Source organism: Triticum aestivum, chromosome 7A, assembly GCF_018294505.1.
Source record: "Triticum aestivum cultivar Chinese Spring chromosome 7A, IWGSC CS RefSeq v2.1, whole genome shotgun sequence".
In the NCBI taxonomy this organism is placed as follows: Eukaryota; Viridiplantae; Streptophyta; class Magnoliopsida; order Poales; family Poaceae; genus Triticum; species Triticum aestivum.
The window spans coordinates 99635330-99654496 of record NC_057812.1 but is presented as its reverse complement, the minus strand read 5'-3'; the positions used below and the strand labels follow the sequence as shown (position 1 = coordinate 99654496).

Below are 19167 nucleotides of genomic sequence, written 5' to 3'. Positions count from 1 at the left end.
TTGCTGAGAATGGATCCTTTCTAGAGAAGGAGTTTCTCTTGAAAGAAGTGAGTGGGAGGAAAGTAGAACTTGATGAGGTAACTGTACCTGCTCCCTTATTGGAAAGTAGTTCATCATAGAAACTGGTTTCTGTGACACCTACACCAATTAGTGAGGAAGTTAATGATGATGATCATGGAACTTCAGATAAAGTTATTACTGAACCTCGTAGATCAACCAGAGTAAGATCCGCACCAGAGTGGTACGGTAATCCTATTCTGGTGGTCATGTTACTTGACCATGACGAGCCTGCGAACTATGAGGAAGCAATGATGAGCCCAGATTCCACGAAATGGCTTGAGGCCATGAAATCTGAGATGAGATCCATGTATGAGAACAAAGTATGGACTTTGATTGACTTGCCCATTGATCGGCGAGCCATTGAGATTAAATGGATCTTCAAGAGGAAGACGGACGCTGATAGTAGTGTTACTATCTACAAAGCTAGAATTGTCGCAAAAAGGTTTTCGACAAGTTCAAGGTGTTGACTACGATGAGAGTTTCTCACTCGTATCTATGCTTAAGTCTGTCCGAATCATGTTAGCAATTACTGCATTTTATGAAACCTGGCAAATGGATAAACAAAACTGCATTCCTTAATGGATTTGTTAAAGAAGAGTTGTATATGATGCAACCAGAAGGTTTTGTCAATCCTGAAGGTACTAACAAAATATGCAAGCTCTAGCGATCCATCTATGGACTGGTGCAAGCATCTCGGAGTTGGAATATACGCTTTGATAAGTTGATCAAAGCATATAGTTTTATACAGACTTGCGGTGAAGCTTGTATTTACAAGAAAGTGACTGGGAGCACTACAGCATTTCTGATAAGTATATGTGAATGACATATTGTTAATCGGAAATAATGTAGAATTATTCTGCAAAGCATAAAGAAGTGTCTGAAAGGATTTTTTTTCAAAGAAAGACCTCGGTGAAGCTGCTTACATATTGAGCATCAAGATCTATAGAGATAGATCAAGACGCTTGATAAGTTTTTCAATGAGTACATACCTTGACAAGATTCTGAAGTAGTTCAAAATGGAACAGTCAAAGAAGGAGTTCTTGCCTGTGTTACAAAGGTGTGAAGTTGAGTAAGACTCAAAACCCGACCACGGTAGAAGATAGAGAGAGAATGAAAGTCATTCCCTATGCCTCAGCCATAGGTTCTATAAAGTATGCCATGTTGTGTACCAGACCTATTATATACCCTGCCCTGAGTTTGTCAAGGGAGTACAATAGTGATCTAGGAATAGATCACTGGACATTGGTCAAAATTATCCTTAGTGGAATAAGGATATGTTTCTCGATTATGGAGGTGACAAAAGGTTCGTCGTAAAGGGTTACGTCGATGCAAGTTTTGACACTGATCCAGATGACTCTAAGTCTCAATCTGGATACATATTGAAAGTGGGAGCAATTAGCTAGAGTAGCTCCATGCAGAGCATTGTTGACATAGAAATTTGCAAAATACTTGCGGATCTGAATGTGCCAGACCAGTTGACTAAACTTCTCTCACAAGCAAAACATGATCACACCTTAGTACTCTTTGGGTGTTAATCACATTGCGATGTGAACTAGATTATTGACTCTAGTAAACCCTTTGGGTGTTGGTCACATGTCAATATGAACTATGGGTGTTAATCACATGGTGATGTGAACTATTGGTATTAAATCACATGGCGATGTAAACTAGATTATTGACTCTAGTGCAAATGGGAGACTGAAGGAAATATGCCCTAGAGGCAATAATAAAGTTATTATTTATTTCCTTATATCATGATAAATGTTTATTATTCATGCTAGAATTGTATTAACCGGAAACATAATACATGTGTGAATACATAGACAAACAGAGTGTCACTAGTATGCCTCTACTTGACTAGCTCGTTGAATCAAAGATGGTTAAGTTTCCTAGCCATAGACATGAGTTGTCATTTGATTAACGGGGTCACATCATTAGGAGAATGATGTGATTGACTTGACCCATTCGTTAGCATAGCACTTGATCGTTTAGTTTGTTGCTATTGCTTTCTTCATGACTTATACATGTTTCTATGACTATGAGATTATGCAACTCCCGTTTACCGGAGGAACACTTTGTGTGCTACCAAACGTCACAACGTAACTGGGTGATTATAAAGGTGCTCTACAGGTGTCTCCGAAGGTACTTGTTGGGTTGGCGTATTTCTAGATTAGGATTTGTCACTCCGATTGTCGGAGAGGTATCTCTGGGCCCACTCGGTAATGCACATCACTATAAGCCTTGCAAGCATTGCAACTAATGAGTTAGTTGCGGGATGATGTATTACAGAACGAGTAAAGAGACTTGCCGGTAACGAGATTGAACTAGGTATTGAGATACCACGATCGAATCTCGGGCAAGTAACATACCGATGACAAAGGGAACAACGTATGTTGTTATGCGGTCTGACCGATAAAGATCTTCGTAGAATATGTAGGAGCCAATATGGGCATCCAGGTCCCGCTATTGGTTATTGACCAGAGAGGTGTCTCGGTCATGTCTACATAGTTCTCGAACCCGTAGGGTCCGCACGCTTAACGTTCGTTGACGATATAGTACTATATGAGTTATGTATGTTGATGACCGAATGTTGTTCGAAGTCCGAGATGAGATCACGGACATGACGAGGAACTTCGGAATGGTCCGGAGATAAAGTTTGATATATGGGATAGTAGTGTTTGATCTCCGGAAGGGTTCCGGAATTCACTGGAAGGGGTTTCGGATGTTTCCTGAAATGTTTGGGCACAGAAACACTTTATCTGGGCCAAAGGGGAAAGCCCACGGGGCTTTTGGAAAGTGCAAAAGGAAGTTTTGCAGAGACCAGAGGCTAGACGCCAGGAACCCTGGCATCTAGGGGGTAGACGCCGGGAACCCTGGCGTCTAGCCCTGGAGTCCGAGAAGGACTCTTGCCTTTCGGGTGAAACCGACTTTGAGGAGGCTTTTACTCCAAGTTTTGACCCCAGGGCTCAACATATAAATAGAGGGGTAGGGCTAGCACCAAAGAGATATCAAGAAACACCAAGCCGTGTGCCGGCAACCCCGTCCCCTCTAGTTTATCCTCCGTCATAGTTTTCGTAGTGCTTAGGCGAAGCCCTGCGGAGATTGTTCTTCACCAACACCTCACCACGCCGTCGTGCTGCCGGAACTCATCTACTACTTCGCCCCTCTTGCTAGATCGAGAAGGCGAGGACGTCACCGAGCCGAACATGTGCAGAACTCGGAGGTACCGTGCTTTCGGTACTTGGATCGGTTGGACGTGAAGACGTACGACTACATCAACCGCGTTGATATAACGCTTCCGCGAACGGTCTACGAGGGTACGTAGACAACACTCTCCCCTCTCGTTGCTATGCATCACCATGATCTTGCGTGTGCGTAGGAAAATTTTGAAATTACTACATTCCCCAACATGAACACCCCATGCATTGCCGCCATAGCTGCATCTGGCCCAGACGCGGGGGATGCATGCCAGATGGGCTGATGCCCAAGCGCGGAAGACTGCCCAGGCGCGGAAGACGCATGATTGAATGGGAGTCCCTAGTCAGCGCTTCAGGCGCCAGGGATGCTCCCTGGCGCCCACACGCTTGTCAGTTGGGCCGGCCTGTTAGTGCTGTGCAGTCCTCGCTCGCTCGTTCCAGCCACTCTGCAGCGCCACGAGGTACTGTAGCGGCGAAGCATTTAGCGCTGCTGGTGCAAAATTTTGAAAAACTGTTCATGAATTTGAAAAATCAATTCACAAATTCAAAAATAGTTCATGAATTTGAAGAAAGCACAAAAAATTGAAAAAAACGTGAGTTTGGAAAATAGTTATCGATTTTGACAAAAAGTTCACCAAATACGAAAAAAGTTCATTGAATTTAAAAGAATCATCGATTTTAAAAAAAAGTTCATAGAATTAGAAAAAAGTTCATGGAATTTGATAAAAAGTTGTCGAATTTGAAAAAAGTTCATCAAATTGAAAAGAAGTTCATTGAATTCAAAAAAAGTTCATCGGTATTGAAAATAGTTCATCAAATTTGAAAATAGTTCATCGAATTCAAAAAAAGTTCATCGTTTCTGAGAAAAGTTCATCGAATTCGGAAAAAAAGTTCATCGATTTTCAAAAAAGTTCATCCAATTTGTAAAAAAGTTTATTGATTTTGAAAAAATTACATCGAATTTGAAAAAAAGTTCATTGAATTTGAAAACGTTCATCAAATTTGAAAAAAAGTTCAACAAATTTAAAAAAAAATCATAAATTTTCGAAAAAATCATCGAGTTTGATGAAAGTTCATGATATTTGGAAAAAGTTCTTGAATATAGAATCACGAATTTGAACCAAGTTCGTGCAATGAAGAAAACAAAAAAAAAAGGAAAAAGGAATAAGAACCGCGACCTGGGAAAGAATAAAAGAAGGTAACATGTATTTGTACACAAGTTAGTTAGTGTCCTAGTAATTAGTGCGTTGCGGTCTCCATGAAGAAATCCTGAGTTCGAACCCCGCCGGCGCACTCACCTTTTTATGCTTGGGTTTGAAACATAAAGGAAAAACGGGCTGGCCCAATTACAAGCACAGTTGGCGCCCAGGATTCGCCTCATTGAATTACCGAGACAGAAATTTAATACCACCTCAAATATATTTTAAATTTAAACTGAAAGCGTAAAATCAGGGAAGAAGCGTATTGTGACGGTGAACCCACGGAGTCAATCCGTGCTTTATTATTATTAGGGAAAATAGACTAGCACATATTTCCGTGCGTTGCAACGGGGTAATAAAGATTGACATTATTCTACTGGCAAACTCAATCACAATACCTGTATGAATTTCATAGAAATTATGTTAAAAAAATTCCAGCTAAGTCAACCATATAATACCCATTTGTGAAAAATTTCCAGCTAGGTCGACCATGCATATAGTACACACATCTTGATCTTTTATGAAAACCACAGGGATAAGTAAATTCCTATAACTGTAGATAAAACTACAATATATCCACCTAGATGAAATTGTATTACATCAATTTGTGCACACTCATTGCTCCAAAAAGATTGAGATGTAGTTACCTAACAGAAGTTGACTTCCAACATAAATTCAGTCAATTACTTGGTATCACCTATACATACAAAAAGAGAAAAGGTCATCAGTCATTTTCCTACATCTTTATATGTCATCTTTCTATGCCTTATTTTGGATCAATATCCAACCATGAACAATCCTTGTCTCAACCTCATTTTATATTTAATTTAGACCTACAAAAAGCAGCTAGTTTAAGAAAAATAAACACTATACTGTAAGGTGAGGTGAGTGACGTGTAGTTTTATGTACATGATATTTTATGAAATTCAACCAGCTAAGGATTAAAAAAAACTATGTCTTTTGTTCCGAGCAATCGCAACAATCTACACTGGAATTAGTTAATACTGTGCACCTTCTGTATTTCTGCTGAATCCCATTGGTCATGGTCATGTACGCATAGAAATCCATAAAACTCGAGCACAGGATTGGCAATGTTGTTAATCAGGTGATCAATATGCTCCTTTTGTTTTTTGCCGATCCCCCATTTGGTCGTATATGGATGCAGGCATATCCATCCAGTTTCTTGCCTACGGTTAGTAGAAACCAGAATTCTAACATGCATAGTGCCTCTCCTTATGCACTGGATAGCATCATGGGACGTTGCTAATGACTGTAGTTAGTGCAACAGCAGCGCTGCCCTGGTGATGCAAGGTGAAGCATATGTGGTCTACTGTACATAATCCTAATTTATTTTTCTGGAAATCCCGATTGAGCAATCACGCCTAGAGCAGTCAATGTGTGCATGCATGTAGAATTGGAACAATTGATCTGGCATGTAGAATTGGAATCCATCAACGCATATGCTACCGAACAACTAACGGATCAACATGGAAGAAACTGCACAGGTATATATGTCCTAGACTTCCACGGAATTCTTTGCTTGAAAGACTGCAAAGGGAAGCTTTTGGTCTTCGGTCACCAAGGATCACACTGGATTTATTGGATTAGCAGTACGCCTTGTTGACTATGTAATTGGAATATATCAGGGAGGGATTAATTGTCATCACCTGCTGGCATGGTCCATGATCTTTTTCAGACAAAGCTTCTTTGCTTTGCCTGGCTGCCTCCCTCTTTTGTGGAGCAGTAGTACGAAGCTAGCAACAGCCTCCAGGAGATAGAGAGCGAGCCAACAGATCAAAACAACACCGCTGCAGCAGAGGTGGAAAAACTATGGTGCCTTGGCCGCCACCCGCCGATCTGATCCCATCAAAACTGAATTGTTAGACCTGTCCAAATTCCTAACCGCCACCTCTTCTTGATCCGTATGGAACTATGGATACCCGATCTGAGCACACATCGGCAACCTGCAGGTCTCCCCTCTGAATCTGATCCGAGCAATCGACACACAGGTATAGCGCGGCCCTTTTTGGCGTTGGCTGCTTACTCGCCGTCTGACTTCACCGATGCCCTCTCTGGCTGCTACTCGCTGTCCCGAGGCTCTCATTGCTTGCGTTCGATCCACACTGGAGAAAACAAACAGGAGGCGGCGGCGCCTGCGAGCGGGCCAAAAGAGGAGAGAGTTGTTGTCGCCCCCAGTGTTGCGAGCTGCTGCAAGCCGCGGATCATGGAGGAAGCTGGCGGCGCTGCCGTGAGTTGTGCTGCTGCAAGGCTGATGACAAGCCGGCTTGCACGACGACGCGGCGCTGCAGGACCGAAGCAGGACGAACCCCATACAAAAACGATGAACGAATAAAATCTTCTCTATGTGAGGAGATTGAACCCCACGTGCATACCGGTTTTTATTACTCATTATTAGGAGAAAGGTGACCCTGCCGGAGTCCCTGGCGGACACCCCATGGGTGCACGAAGTAGTTTGTGTTAGAGATGGTTTCACGTGCAGGAAGGATTAGATGAAAAAATGGAAAGATTGGATGAAAGAAGAGGAAGGAGAACAGGTTGGATTAAAGATGAGGAAGGAAACCTGATCTGTCGCGGAACTGCATCGATGTGCTATCGGGGACGTCTCGTGCAGAAAGAAAGAAGCAAAGTAGAGAGGAAGTAGCAGATCAATCGATGATAAAAGAAGGAGACTCGGTCTGGTTGGTAACGCATTAAGTTTTTTATAGTAGAAGGAAGGCCCAGCCCAATTTTGAAAGCGACCGACGGCCCAACAATCTTTAATGCAATCAATCTTTCTCTAATAATAAATCAATCTTTAGTACCACCTCGCGTATATGTTTTAAATTCAAACTGAAAGCATAAATTCACGGGAAAAAGCGTATTGTGACGGTGAACCCACGGAGTCAATCCATGCTTTATTATAATATATATATAATATATATAGGGAAAGATTATTATAATATATATATATATATATATATATATATATAGACACACACACACACTAGCAAAAGGGCCCGTGCGTTGCAACGAGAGAAAATATATATAACCTTCAATGGTCATGACCACATTTTGTTGCATCAGGGAGATACACTATCACTCTCAATTTCGTGAAATTATGCCATTTTTTAAACTCATGCACATATTTGAAATCGTAAACATTTCTCAAATTTGTGGACACTTTTAAAAATTTCTGAACATTTTCTAAAATCAAGAACATTATTTGATTCATGAACATTTGTATTCTATTTTAAAACATTTTTTTAAGTGTCAACAACTTCTTAAACAATTTTCTTGAATCGATGAACATTTCTAGAATCGACGAACATTATTTTGGAAATTGGTGGAACAATTTTTGAAATCCATGAACATTTTCCGAAATGCATAATCATTTTTTAATCAATGAACATTTAATAAATGAATAAACTATTTTGTAAGTCATGAATAGTTTTTAAATTTTAAGGATATTTTTCCATTCATAAACATTTTTTGAATTGGCAAAATTCTGTTCAATTTCATTACAATTTTTTAATACATGAACCTTTTAAAAAAAATCATGAACATTGGTTTTCAAAATTTGGAACATTTTTTGAATAAGCATACATTTTCCTTACAAAATCGTGAACATTTTTTGACTCAACAAACATTTTTTGATTTATTAAACATTTTATTTCAAAATTATCTTTTTTCAAAATTTTCGAACCTTTTTTGAATTCTCTAATTATTTATGATGTATATTGAGAATATAGTAACTTCTGCCAAGAAAATAATTCTAGAAAATCATACACTTGCACTCACCTTCGCACAGTATTATTTGTTTCTATTCCTGCTATACATCGCCTTGTACGTGTTCAGATTGTGTTTTTTTATATGAAGGCAATCATGTGTTGTTTCCATTGATTAAGGAGAGTGTCCAATAGCCATCTGAAGAAACCAACGATATTTTTGTTTAGGATTGTCACTTAAAATTTAAAATACCCTAATAAGAAAGAACTTACACCAAAGTTCAGCTGAGTGCAATTGAAAAAATAGTGAAATTACTATTTCTTTTGTGCTAGGTCGATTCTCGTAAATCATCATCTGACTCAGTTAGCCGATGAATGGTTTGTTTCATAAAGTCAAATTATATATGCATACTTTCAAGTGTGTAGTACTCCATAATTTTTTTTGTTAATTAACATGCACAACGGCTGAATGCATAACCGAACATACGGTAAAACCTAGAAGGTCCCTGATGGCTCATATTCATACCAATCTACACGGTCTGGAAACTAATTACTATGGATAACAGAACATCTCCAGGCAAGACCAGAGGATCTCAATCTATTTCCCTACCGGATAAAATCTCAAAGAGCAAGATTATTGTAGAAAATACAGCAAAAAGGAGGCGTACCATCATGAAGTAATACATTAGTATGCCAACAATCCATGAGATTGTGCATCACGTCCGTCTTTCCGTTGAAGAGAAATTGATAGAAGAATTTAACATTACACGTGCAACATGGTTCCTAAATTATCTGCACAGGAAATTTTATATATACATCATATGAGTAAACTTGATTTGATTCCAAATCTTGTATTCAATGGAGCAGAGAACAGATCATGGATTTAAGGAATGGAGTTACAGTATGATGTAATCATGCGTAAATGTAGTTCTTATGTAAATAGCGGCAATAAATACACTATGATGACAATAGCCACATCTCGCGTAGCGCTAAGTGCTGCTATGACCAATTGACTCATGCCCAAACACCTATCATGTATAAACATACATACATGACTGACTGTTACAACTGAGTGCTTCCCAATTTCTCGGGTTACAACAGGCAACTGAAGGATGTACATAATCACAAACTGTCTTCAGTCATAATGCAGATGAAGGTAAAAAATTATTTATTTTCTCAATGCATCAAAGCTCACTTCCAATAAGATGGAGGTGCAGCATGCCGAGAGGGAGGGAGGGAGGGGAAGAGAGAAGGAGGTGCTAGTCACCTTGTAAGTACAGATGGAAATGCTCTTACTTGGTCGAAGTTGCATGGTCTCTGCGGTGTTAATGAATTGCACACCTTGAGAGCAGAAATACTATATAGCAGGTATGTAGTAGTTGGATAAAAAATAAAGAAGATGTGCCATGATAATAACTAATATTATACAACAAACAATAATATTCTCAAAACTCCTCAAAACTAAACCTCTAACTACTGTCAGCGGCTTGCATCGAGTTGCAGGAGGCCCATATTAGAACTGTAGGGAGATGAAACATATAAAGTCTTATTACATAAAAACATGGAAGCATAAACATCATTTACTCGGGTATGTCAGCTAGGAGCTTGCTCCACCCAGTCAAACACAACCCTTGCAAGCTCGTGTGTCCTATTCCTAGATTCAGTATCATTGCTTAGTTCTGCCTATCAGACAACAGCTCCTTCCTTTGTCCTTGTTCGAACGCCAAAAATAAAGAAATCAGTGATCAAACCCTCCCACCCCAACCCATTAGAAATTGTAGGACTATCTGATTGTCATTCAGGTTGTAGTATGCTCACTATCAACCCCACCAACACAAAATTAGTCCATCAGAAATGCTACCAAAATAAGCCACATAATTTTTCCTACACTACAATTCAGGATCTACAAACACCAAATTCATGTTGCTATTCGGACACACAAATAGTCTGCATCAACTACTGCATGGTACACAAAAAACAGGGAATCACATCTTGATTCAACCAGGCACATTAGGAATTATTTTCCCTATTAATTCTATCAACCGCGCGGGCATATCTCCCTTCCTTGTCGGCTCTATTCATCTGCTGCTGCAGCAGCATAAACACCATTGAGTGATTTAGCCAATGTGAAACTGACGTTTTACTTGTATTTAACTATTATTAACAAAGCCAGAATGTAGTGCTACATGAAATAACACCAGATAAAGCATCATTAGTTTATAGGTGCAAGAAAAAAAGATGCTAGCAACATTGCTGCACCTAACTGTAAATATCGAGTCCCCAGCCACTTGTTTGGCTTTCCTGAAAGAAGTTGCCATCTATATTGATCAATCATCCAGCCAACATCCCTTTCGAGACAACTATTTCATCGCTTTGCTCATCGTGCCTATTCTCGGTTTGCACAACATCTCCTTCAGCCCGGTCAAGCCACAAAATTTTGCAAAACAGACCGTCCTTTGCCCTGGCATTGGGGAAAGTTGTAGGCACCTTCGTTGTTGAATCTGCGGACAACCAAAAAGATCAAATCAATGTCCATGCCTCCAAAATCAACTCAGTATTTCCTCTCTTGATCTCCTCGCTTGTTCTATCCTCGCTCTGCTCATCCATGGGAGGCGGCAGAGCTAGAACAGGGGAGCCGGTGTGGGCTGGAGGCTATCCACGAGGAGGGTCTGCATGGGATCCGGCAAGCATCATCTCTATAGCAGGTTGTGAGCCACATTGGATTGGAGAAGACATGGGTGTGGAGCCGGCGAGTAGCACCCCGGGGGAGTGGAAACGAAGGTGCCATGGAAAGGTGATGGTATCCTTGTCCATGACATCATGGGGCCATGGCAGATTGGGGAGGCGTAGCGGTGGCGAGGTGAGTCACCGCGACGGGGTCGCGCAGAATCATGGCGTCCGCCGGCGCTCCATCGCGGCTCCCGGCGGGGTGGCGTTCTCCAGTGAGCCGACGGCTGGGTTTTTTTCAAGGCTATTGAACGTTGGCAGGGTACTACGATGGCGACTACAACGGAAGGGGGTAGGTCGGCGAGGGCTGCCGGGAGAGGAGTCCGGAGGGATGCGGTGCGGTGGCGGAGGGAACCCTAGCGCCGGGGCTATTGCCTTCTCATACGGGAGAGAGGCTTTCAGGAGTTTTTCTTTTCAATACAGGACAGCCCATAAGAGAAGGTATAATAAAAACCCATAATAAAAGGATCAATGTAAGAGAAGGCACATAATAAAAGGATCAATAGCACGAGCGAGCCTAGCGTGCGATGTTTTTATTAGTACCACCTTGCGTATACGTTTAAATTCAAAGTGAAAGCGTAAATTCACGTGAAGAAGCGTATTGTGACGGTGAACCCACGGAGTCAATCCGTGCTTTATTATTAAAAAAATTAGGGATAGATTAGGGATAGACTAGGACATATGCCCGTGCGTTGCAACGGGAAACAAAATTGACGTGCATTTGCAAGCACAACACCCCATACTTCGCTACGTAGAAAACCATTATTTGAAGGCAATTTACGTCATACAATTTCTTATGATGCACCTATGCTACTCTTCCACGGCAATACACTCTTACTTTAACATAAACATTCATAAAACCGTTTATGTGATAAAGCAAGAAAAAAACTCTTGGTGTACTACATATATTTTTGAAAGTGCGTAGCAAAATTTCAAGAATAGCATGCCCAATGGAAGCACATCTTTCAACGAGCCACGTGACTAAAATCTCATTCCTGTAGGTAGCTATTTGGCATACTTTAGATATGGTTAGATGTCTAGCGGTGTAGGATTCTGCTTCTCCTGATGCACTGATGCCTCTTTGCTGAGTAGTCTAATGGATGGTGTTGATGTATCTCATACTCGGTGATCCCTATTATCGAAAAAAACATGACTTGCATCTAACTGAAGTTAATAAACACAACTTGAATTTCAAACCACAAAGTTACAGTCACAATTTGATAAAGAGTCACATAAGTTTCCTTTCATGCCAAATAAAAGGGGAATATCTTCTTTTCGCGGTATGGTTGAATAGAATCAAAATTTATAATTTATGATGAAAAGCCCAATGTAGCAATTTGAGAATTCTTAGGCACGCAAATTTGACCATGTAAAAGGCAGAAAAGAGAAACTACCTGGACAGATTAGCGAGCAAAGGCACAGATTAGCATATTTCTTAGATGTCATTCAGTCTTAATCATGAAAATGATCTTTGCTGCAAAAAACCCTCCTCAGTGGAACATGACTCATTTGGCAGCAGGTATTGTTTCATATTTTGCCATCTTATTCATTCAGGCATTCATCTAGTTATCCTCGTTTTCTGTATTTACATGATTACCCGCACCTGCAACACCATTTCATTTGTGAGTGAATACCGACAAAGCAAACAGAAGTGTCAACATTGTACAACTTTCAAGCAATTTTTGACATTCGCCTAGATAGGCAATGTAAGAGGCAGTATGGCGAACAATCATGAGCAGTTTCATTGCAGTACTAATGAAATCACCTAATCGTATACCAAATAACGGAACAATTACCTCACTAACAAAACTGCATGTTTTGCTTCAGATCTGCAGCCATATTTCCTACAATAGTTCACTTTACAAATTAGTAATATGACATATGCTAATTTATTCTCCAGAAAAAGGTAAAGAATACAATGATTAATGTTTCTAGAAATAAATATAAAGATACTATTCCAATCCAGATTTTACAAACAATGTCACATAAATATGGTCCGCACAACTAAAGATGACATAAGAGAGCAGACAAATATATATGTTTACAACGCGCCATACGACACAACAACTCAGGAATTGCGAGTCCATAAGTTTCTGACATGTTTTCGATGTTGATAAAATACAAGGTTTATGAAGATGACCAACTCAAATGACTCCTGCAGCTTTGCTAGTTTTAACATTTGAAGGAAATATGTTCTGCACTGCTGGTACATTCTTCTGTAATCTGAAATCAATTATCAAAAACATCTTTACAGAAAGAAAATTTGCATAATTTTGCCAAACAGATTGCCTGCAGTATCATCTCTTCCTTTCATCTTCCATCTTTTAATCTCCTCTTCAGTAGTTGTTACGTCCATCATCAGACTACATGTAAATACCTATATTATTATTATTTACTCTCAAAAATAGAATCCAATTGTAAAATTTTAATCCACCCTACTATTGTAGTGTTAATTCTTTACTTTAACCAATCATGTGGTAATGCATGGTTTTAATGTTTAGGAGTGACCAAGTTTTCACACTTGGCTCATCCATAACATCTACTAATCATGTATATTTGTAAAAGATAACCTCACATTTCATCCCAAGAATATTTATAAACTAAAACAAATAGTAAAATGAAGCAATTACCTTACAATGGAGTTAAGTAACGTGCACCAACTTCTCTTCTCAAGCTAGCTCTAGTCATGCTAAAAAAAGGATATAAATAAGACATACCTAATCCCTGCAAAAAAAAGAGACATACCTAATGAATTAATATCATGTGTTGCTACTGTCGCTTCGGTCTTCTTGCAATTCGGTTATACGATGTGGCGCGTCACTTATCAGCCTTCTGCATGTATTTGCGTAAATCTTCAGGTGTGGTAGCGCGGCGCCTATGCAACATATACGACCACGGGTGAATGTTTGCGGCTCCCATGTGCCGCCTCGAATATGTCCATCTCATCTATGAAGAGAATCAGCTTTTCAGCCGTAGACGATGTGGTTGATCTCGCCATCCAAGGTCTTGAGGATGGCCGACCTGGAGGCGAAGGGCTTCAGCTCGTGCTAGTACAAACTACTCCCTTCGTCCTATAATATAAAAGCATTTTTTTACATTAGTATAGTGCCAAAAACATTTTTATATTATGGACGGAGGGAGTAACAACAATGACGTCTTTAGTGGATGGCAATTGATGATCACCCTATTGCCATGACCTCGCCTCCTCCTAGCTCTAAAGAATCAGTCGACCTGCTTCCAGTACATGTGCGCCCAGCAGGTGGAGAACGATTTTCTTTGAGCGCACCACCAATACCTCCTACACCAGCTCAAGTAGCTTCCCTTCTCATCCGGTTCCTCTGCATGTGCGCCCAGCTCAAGCAGCACGTGCACGCCCGTCACGCAGCCGTACCCGGCAACGATGTGCAACAACATTGGCTCTTCCCCGGCGAGCTGTGTAGTCTACATCTGTCCGTCTCAGCGAGCGCACACAGGCTTCCCTTCCCGTTGGGTTCCTCGGAATCAGAGCACATTCTGGGATCGAGACAGGGTGGGTCGAGGAATCCTGGGGAGAGGCTCACGGCGCAGGATCATGAGCCCCCGGCGCCAAGTACCGGTGGGCTGAGTTTGATTCGTCCCCGGCGACAGCAGAGAGCGGTTTGGACGGTTATGCGGGCGGCGGCGTGGACGGCTATGGGGGCGGCGGCGGGGACGGCGGTGGTGGCGGAGGCAAAGGGCAGCGACGAAAGCATAGTGCGGCGGCACGAACGACGGTGGTAGCGGAGGCAAAGGTCGGCGGCGTGGACAACATTAGGGGCGGAAGCAAAGTGCGGTGGCACGAACGACGATGGTGGCAGAGGCAAAGTGCGGCGGCGGACCAGCGGTGGTGGCGGAGGCAAAGGGCGGCGGCACGGACCGGCAGTGGGGGCGGACGCAAAGGGCGGCGACGCGGGCGGCAGTGGGGGCGAAGGCAAAGGGCGGCGCGCGCGTTCATCTTGGGGCCGGTGATTGCGGGTTGGGGATGATACGTGTTTTTTTGGCGATTACAAGATGAATCGTTTTTCAGACTTATTAAGGATGACAACGGTGGGTTTTCACATGAATAGTACCATCTCGGATGTAGAAAATAATTTAGGTGAAAAAAATTGAAAGCGTAAATTCACGGGAAGAAGCATATTGTGACGGTGAACCCACGAAGTCAATCCGTGCTTTATTATTACACAAATGCCTGTGCGTTGCATCGGGCAAAAAGAAGGCGATACAACGTAATATCATTAAGCACCATTTATTATATCTAATAACAAAAGAGTGTGTGTGTTGCACCGCGGGACGTTTGTGCTTCGCTGCAGAGAAAACACCACATTTTTTTTTCAAAAAACCTGCTCTGGGTAGTTGCAAAGAATTTTGTACATAGTTGCAAAGAATTCAGTACATAGCAAGATAGGTACACACCTGCTGGAAAGTATCTAAAACTGAAAGAAGAAAAGCAGCGAGGATGTACGCAACATGTTCCCTAAGCAGGGTCTCCACCTTACCACCAGCAAAGAAGAATCCCTGGTCCTCACAGTCTTTCATGTGTCGTCCGACTCTTTCTTCCCCAAGGTCACACCTGCATCCATTTTCTATCAATTTACAGAAAATGGAACATCCTTTTTATCTAGTACCAATTTACAGAGAACGGAAGCATGCTACTTTCGAACACTGCGTGCAAGAACTCTTCCACAACATAGCCATGATCAGTACACCAATCTAATACTGAAACTTATTCATACATGTGCCAATCTGTGCGACTCAAACAACAATCATATACATGTATTAGTTCTAATTTCACTTGCTAGGATCAGAGGTAACTAACCAGCAAGAGTTATTACAGTAGCTTGAAATGAAGCATTGCTAGCCCCTACAATCAAATTTGTCGACATCCATAGAGCATATATAGTCGATAAATACTCTGATTTTCTCCAGGGATTAATTTTTTTATCTAATAAATTGTTGATTCATCATGGTCCAGCATAAAAAAGAAGTGGAAGTTATAATCTGTTATCTAATAAAGTGGTTCAGGGTGTCAAACACAATATGAATTTTGAAACAGTTTCATTGCGCAGGAGCAGATGGCCTGCAGTTATGTTTGTGAAATTTACTGGCCAGAAAAAAATGTGAAATACCAAATTCTAAATAGCTCGGCATCAGGAGAGGCAGCACCTCATCATATATTGGGTCTTTAACAAAATCAAAGACATAATAAGAGTATTCCTGAGCTCCCACAGTCATACATACTTGAGCTAGTTGATAGTAACATATTACTACATCTATGTGAACCTTTATTATCCTACTCTGCTTTTCTTGATCATCTGCTTTGCTATAAAGCTCAGATTTGGTAACTTAACCCTGAACTTCTTAAACATTCTTTCATTTTCCAAAAAAGAAGTAAATTTCTTTGGCATGATCAAGCCAAATCAACCTCATCCATCTTGGCCCCTAGCTCAAATGATACAAAGCTGAGGCAACATTTTTCCACTTTGTAATGAGATTACGGTCTGCATAATCCTAGTCCAGGCAAAATTCATACAGCTCCTTAGATATATCCTTCCTTCTTCTATAGAAAAGATCATAAATGTAACGGCTTCATGGATGAGAAATGCGGAAAATTGGCCAGAGTGCTTCACACTTTCCCTGTATGACCATGGGTAACATCTGAATTCCTCAAATTAGTGTATATTCTGCAGACTTGATTCCCCCCTAAAAACATACATCCACGCCTCTAGACTTCTTTCTTCTCTGAAAAATCTGAAAACATGCCAAGATCTGATTATAGAATAAAATTTAATGATTCATTAAACTTGAAATCCGTACGAATATACATGAAAAAAAACTGAAATCTCCATTGTTGATTTCTAACAGCACGAAATTTGAGTCACACCTCAAATCTTCAGGCAGAGGTAGTCTGTTGTAGGCACAATCATAAATTAGCTAGAACCCTGTCATGCAAACTACCAACAGAAAATTGACTTTGTTTATCAATTGGAGGCTTACTGGATTCAATATCCATCTAATATCCACAAAAGATGAGGTTGCTGGGGAGTTCTCCGTGAATCAGAGCCTGCTCCAAAGCCTGTTGTGCAGTGATCCTACGATCGGACAGAAAAGTACATTCTGTAATATGTATTATTAGAGAACTGATAGACTATTCAGTTTTCTCAAATGCAATGAATTTTTCAACCATTACCAACGCGCAGACCTTTGATGATTCAACTCACATTAACCATGTAAAAATTCAGAGCAGTGGGGTACCTTGTTGTCGACCATCAGAGAAACTTCCAGTTATGCCTCACCGGCCACAGTGTCCACATGCAGAACCCAATGGGAGCACACTCTCTCAGTTCATACTTGGAACACGCTGTGCTTGTGTTGACAGACATCGTAAAAAGAAGCACCAGACAGTGCACTCACAAACCTAGAAACTGACATCGATGACTCGGCAGAACATGTGGCGAAGCCCACGCTCACCCCTTCCCAATGTGTTCGAGGTGGCCCTCCTCCACCACAAGACGGTTGCTTCAGATGGCGTTGGAGCGGTACGCTACGGCCACAGCGGCTGGAGGGGCAAGGTTGCCGTCACCACCGTGGTGGGAGTGACGCCTCAATCAGTCACTAACAACAAAATCAAAGTGAAATTGTCCTGAAAAAAGAAAACAAAAGCAAATGAATCCAGTGCCCTGGCTACATTTAGAGAAATAGCTATCCAAATTTAAATGTAGTAGTCATACAGAAGAGCAACCGAACTCGTATTTGCTCCATACTGACTTTTACTTTGTCTATGTATTGCACGCCGTCGGCCAATTCCCTTGATGCAGCTGCACCTAAGCATCCGAACAAACACAAATACCGCCAAAAAAACTGAGAATTTATTGATTGAGTGTATGAAATTGCACAAAACGCAAGTTGAATCCAAAAAAAATAGGATAATCATTGAGACAATACATAAGCATGTACTGTATGTGCACCATAGATTCAGGATGAATAACAAGAAGAGATTAGCATGATGGTTGAGGGAGCTATGGGCTTGCTGCTCCATGCCACGCTCACCCCCGATGAGGAGTTGTGGGAATGCCATCCTCCAACCCCAGCCGTCGGGTGATCTGGAAGTCTCGCACCACACCAGCAGGGCCGCGGCTGTCCGCCAGCAGCATAGCGAGCCCCATGGTGAGGCATACGTTGAGGAAGCTCCAGCTTCGCTTGCGTCTGAGGCGCCTTCACCCACGACGAACTGGGCGACGCCAGCAACTTCGTGACGCCGCGGCCGGCGTCCTATTGGATGAGGTAGTTCGGGCGGCATCCATTGGAGGGGGGCGTTGGGTTGCAATGGGGGCAGCGAGCGGGCAGAGGTGCGACCGCGGAGGCGGGGATGTCCAGCGGGCTGACGCGCGAACGCGGCGGCGAGCGGGCTGAGGTGCTGCCGTGGCGGCAAGGGGGCTGAGGTGTGGCGGCGGCGAGGGCTCGGCAAGGGCAAAGGCGAGGGTTCGAGTTGAGGAGGCAAATGCGTACGGGTATGTGGGCCTGATTCACTGGGCCGAAGTGCACGGTCGAGCATTGTTTGCATCGTTTGATGCACACACCGTGGTTTCCCGAATTAGTACCACCTCGCGTATATGTTTTAAATTCAAACTAAAAACGTAAATTTATAGAAAGAAAGCGTATTGTGACGGTGAACCCACGGAGTCAATCCGTGCTTTATTATTACTAGCAAATGTGCCCGTGCGTTGCAACGGAAAAAAATTGGCGTGCTTCGTTGTGAAGCAAAGTCAATTATCATTCAGGCTTGACATGTAGATGATAAGTTTGATGATTACAAAAATGATGGATCATTTAACAATAGGATTCTTTGGAGCCCTAGTTCAAAACTTATGACATGAATCGTAGTCAATTATTTTTCTTTTTCTTTTCTTTACTTCATTGGTCATCCATCGTCTACTGCTCTATATCTCTTTTCGCTCTTTGTTCCTTAGCATCATAAGTAACAATGTAGGAATTCGTTGTTGATTAAAAAAGAAATTGATTAGATTCTACATCATAAGTAAAGCATACATAGCTGCTCATAAATTAATTTAATTAGCCTGGAGATAAGCATCAAAATAACATGTTCTTTATATGGTAATGTGTTACTTCCTCTCGGCAATCCCTTTTTAAAATTGTGCAACCATTTTGGCTTGCAGTATAAGTTTATATTAGCCAGCTATGATATTCTGTCTATCTCGTTTTAGATGGTTATCACCAAGTAAA

At 41.5% G+C, this 19167-nt stretch overlaps 1 long non-coding RNA gene across 3 annotated transcripts; it reads right to left on the bottom strand.

The window, feature by feature from the left end:
• Nucleotides 1-15197: 15197 nt before the first annotated feature.
• LOC123152453 (uncharacterized) lies at nt 15198-18710 on the bottom strand. 3 transcript variants are annotated; one of them, XR_006476203.1, is made up of 4 exons: nt 17655-18692; nt 17179-17566; nt 16921-17015; nt 15200-16831 (listed from the first exon to the last, which is right to left on the bottom strand). It is a non-coding gene; the product is annotated as an uncharacterized lncRNA (long non-coding RNA). The 3 variants fall into 3 exon arrangements; XR_006476204.1 differs by having other exon boundaries at nt 15198-17566; nt 17655-17747; nt 17974-18710; XR_006476202.1 differs by having other exon boundaries at nt 15200-17015; nt 17655-18691.
• Between the last annotated feature and the right edge of the window lie 457 nt (nt 18711-19167).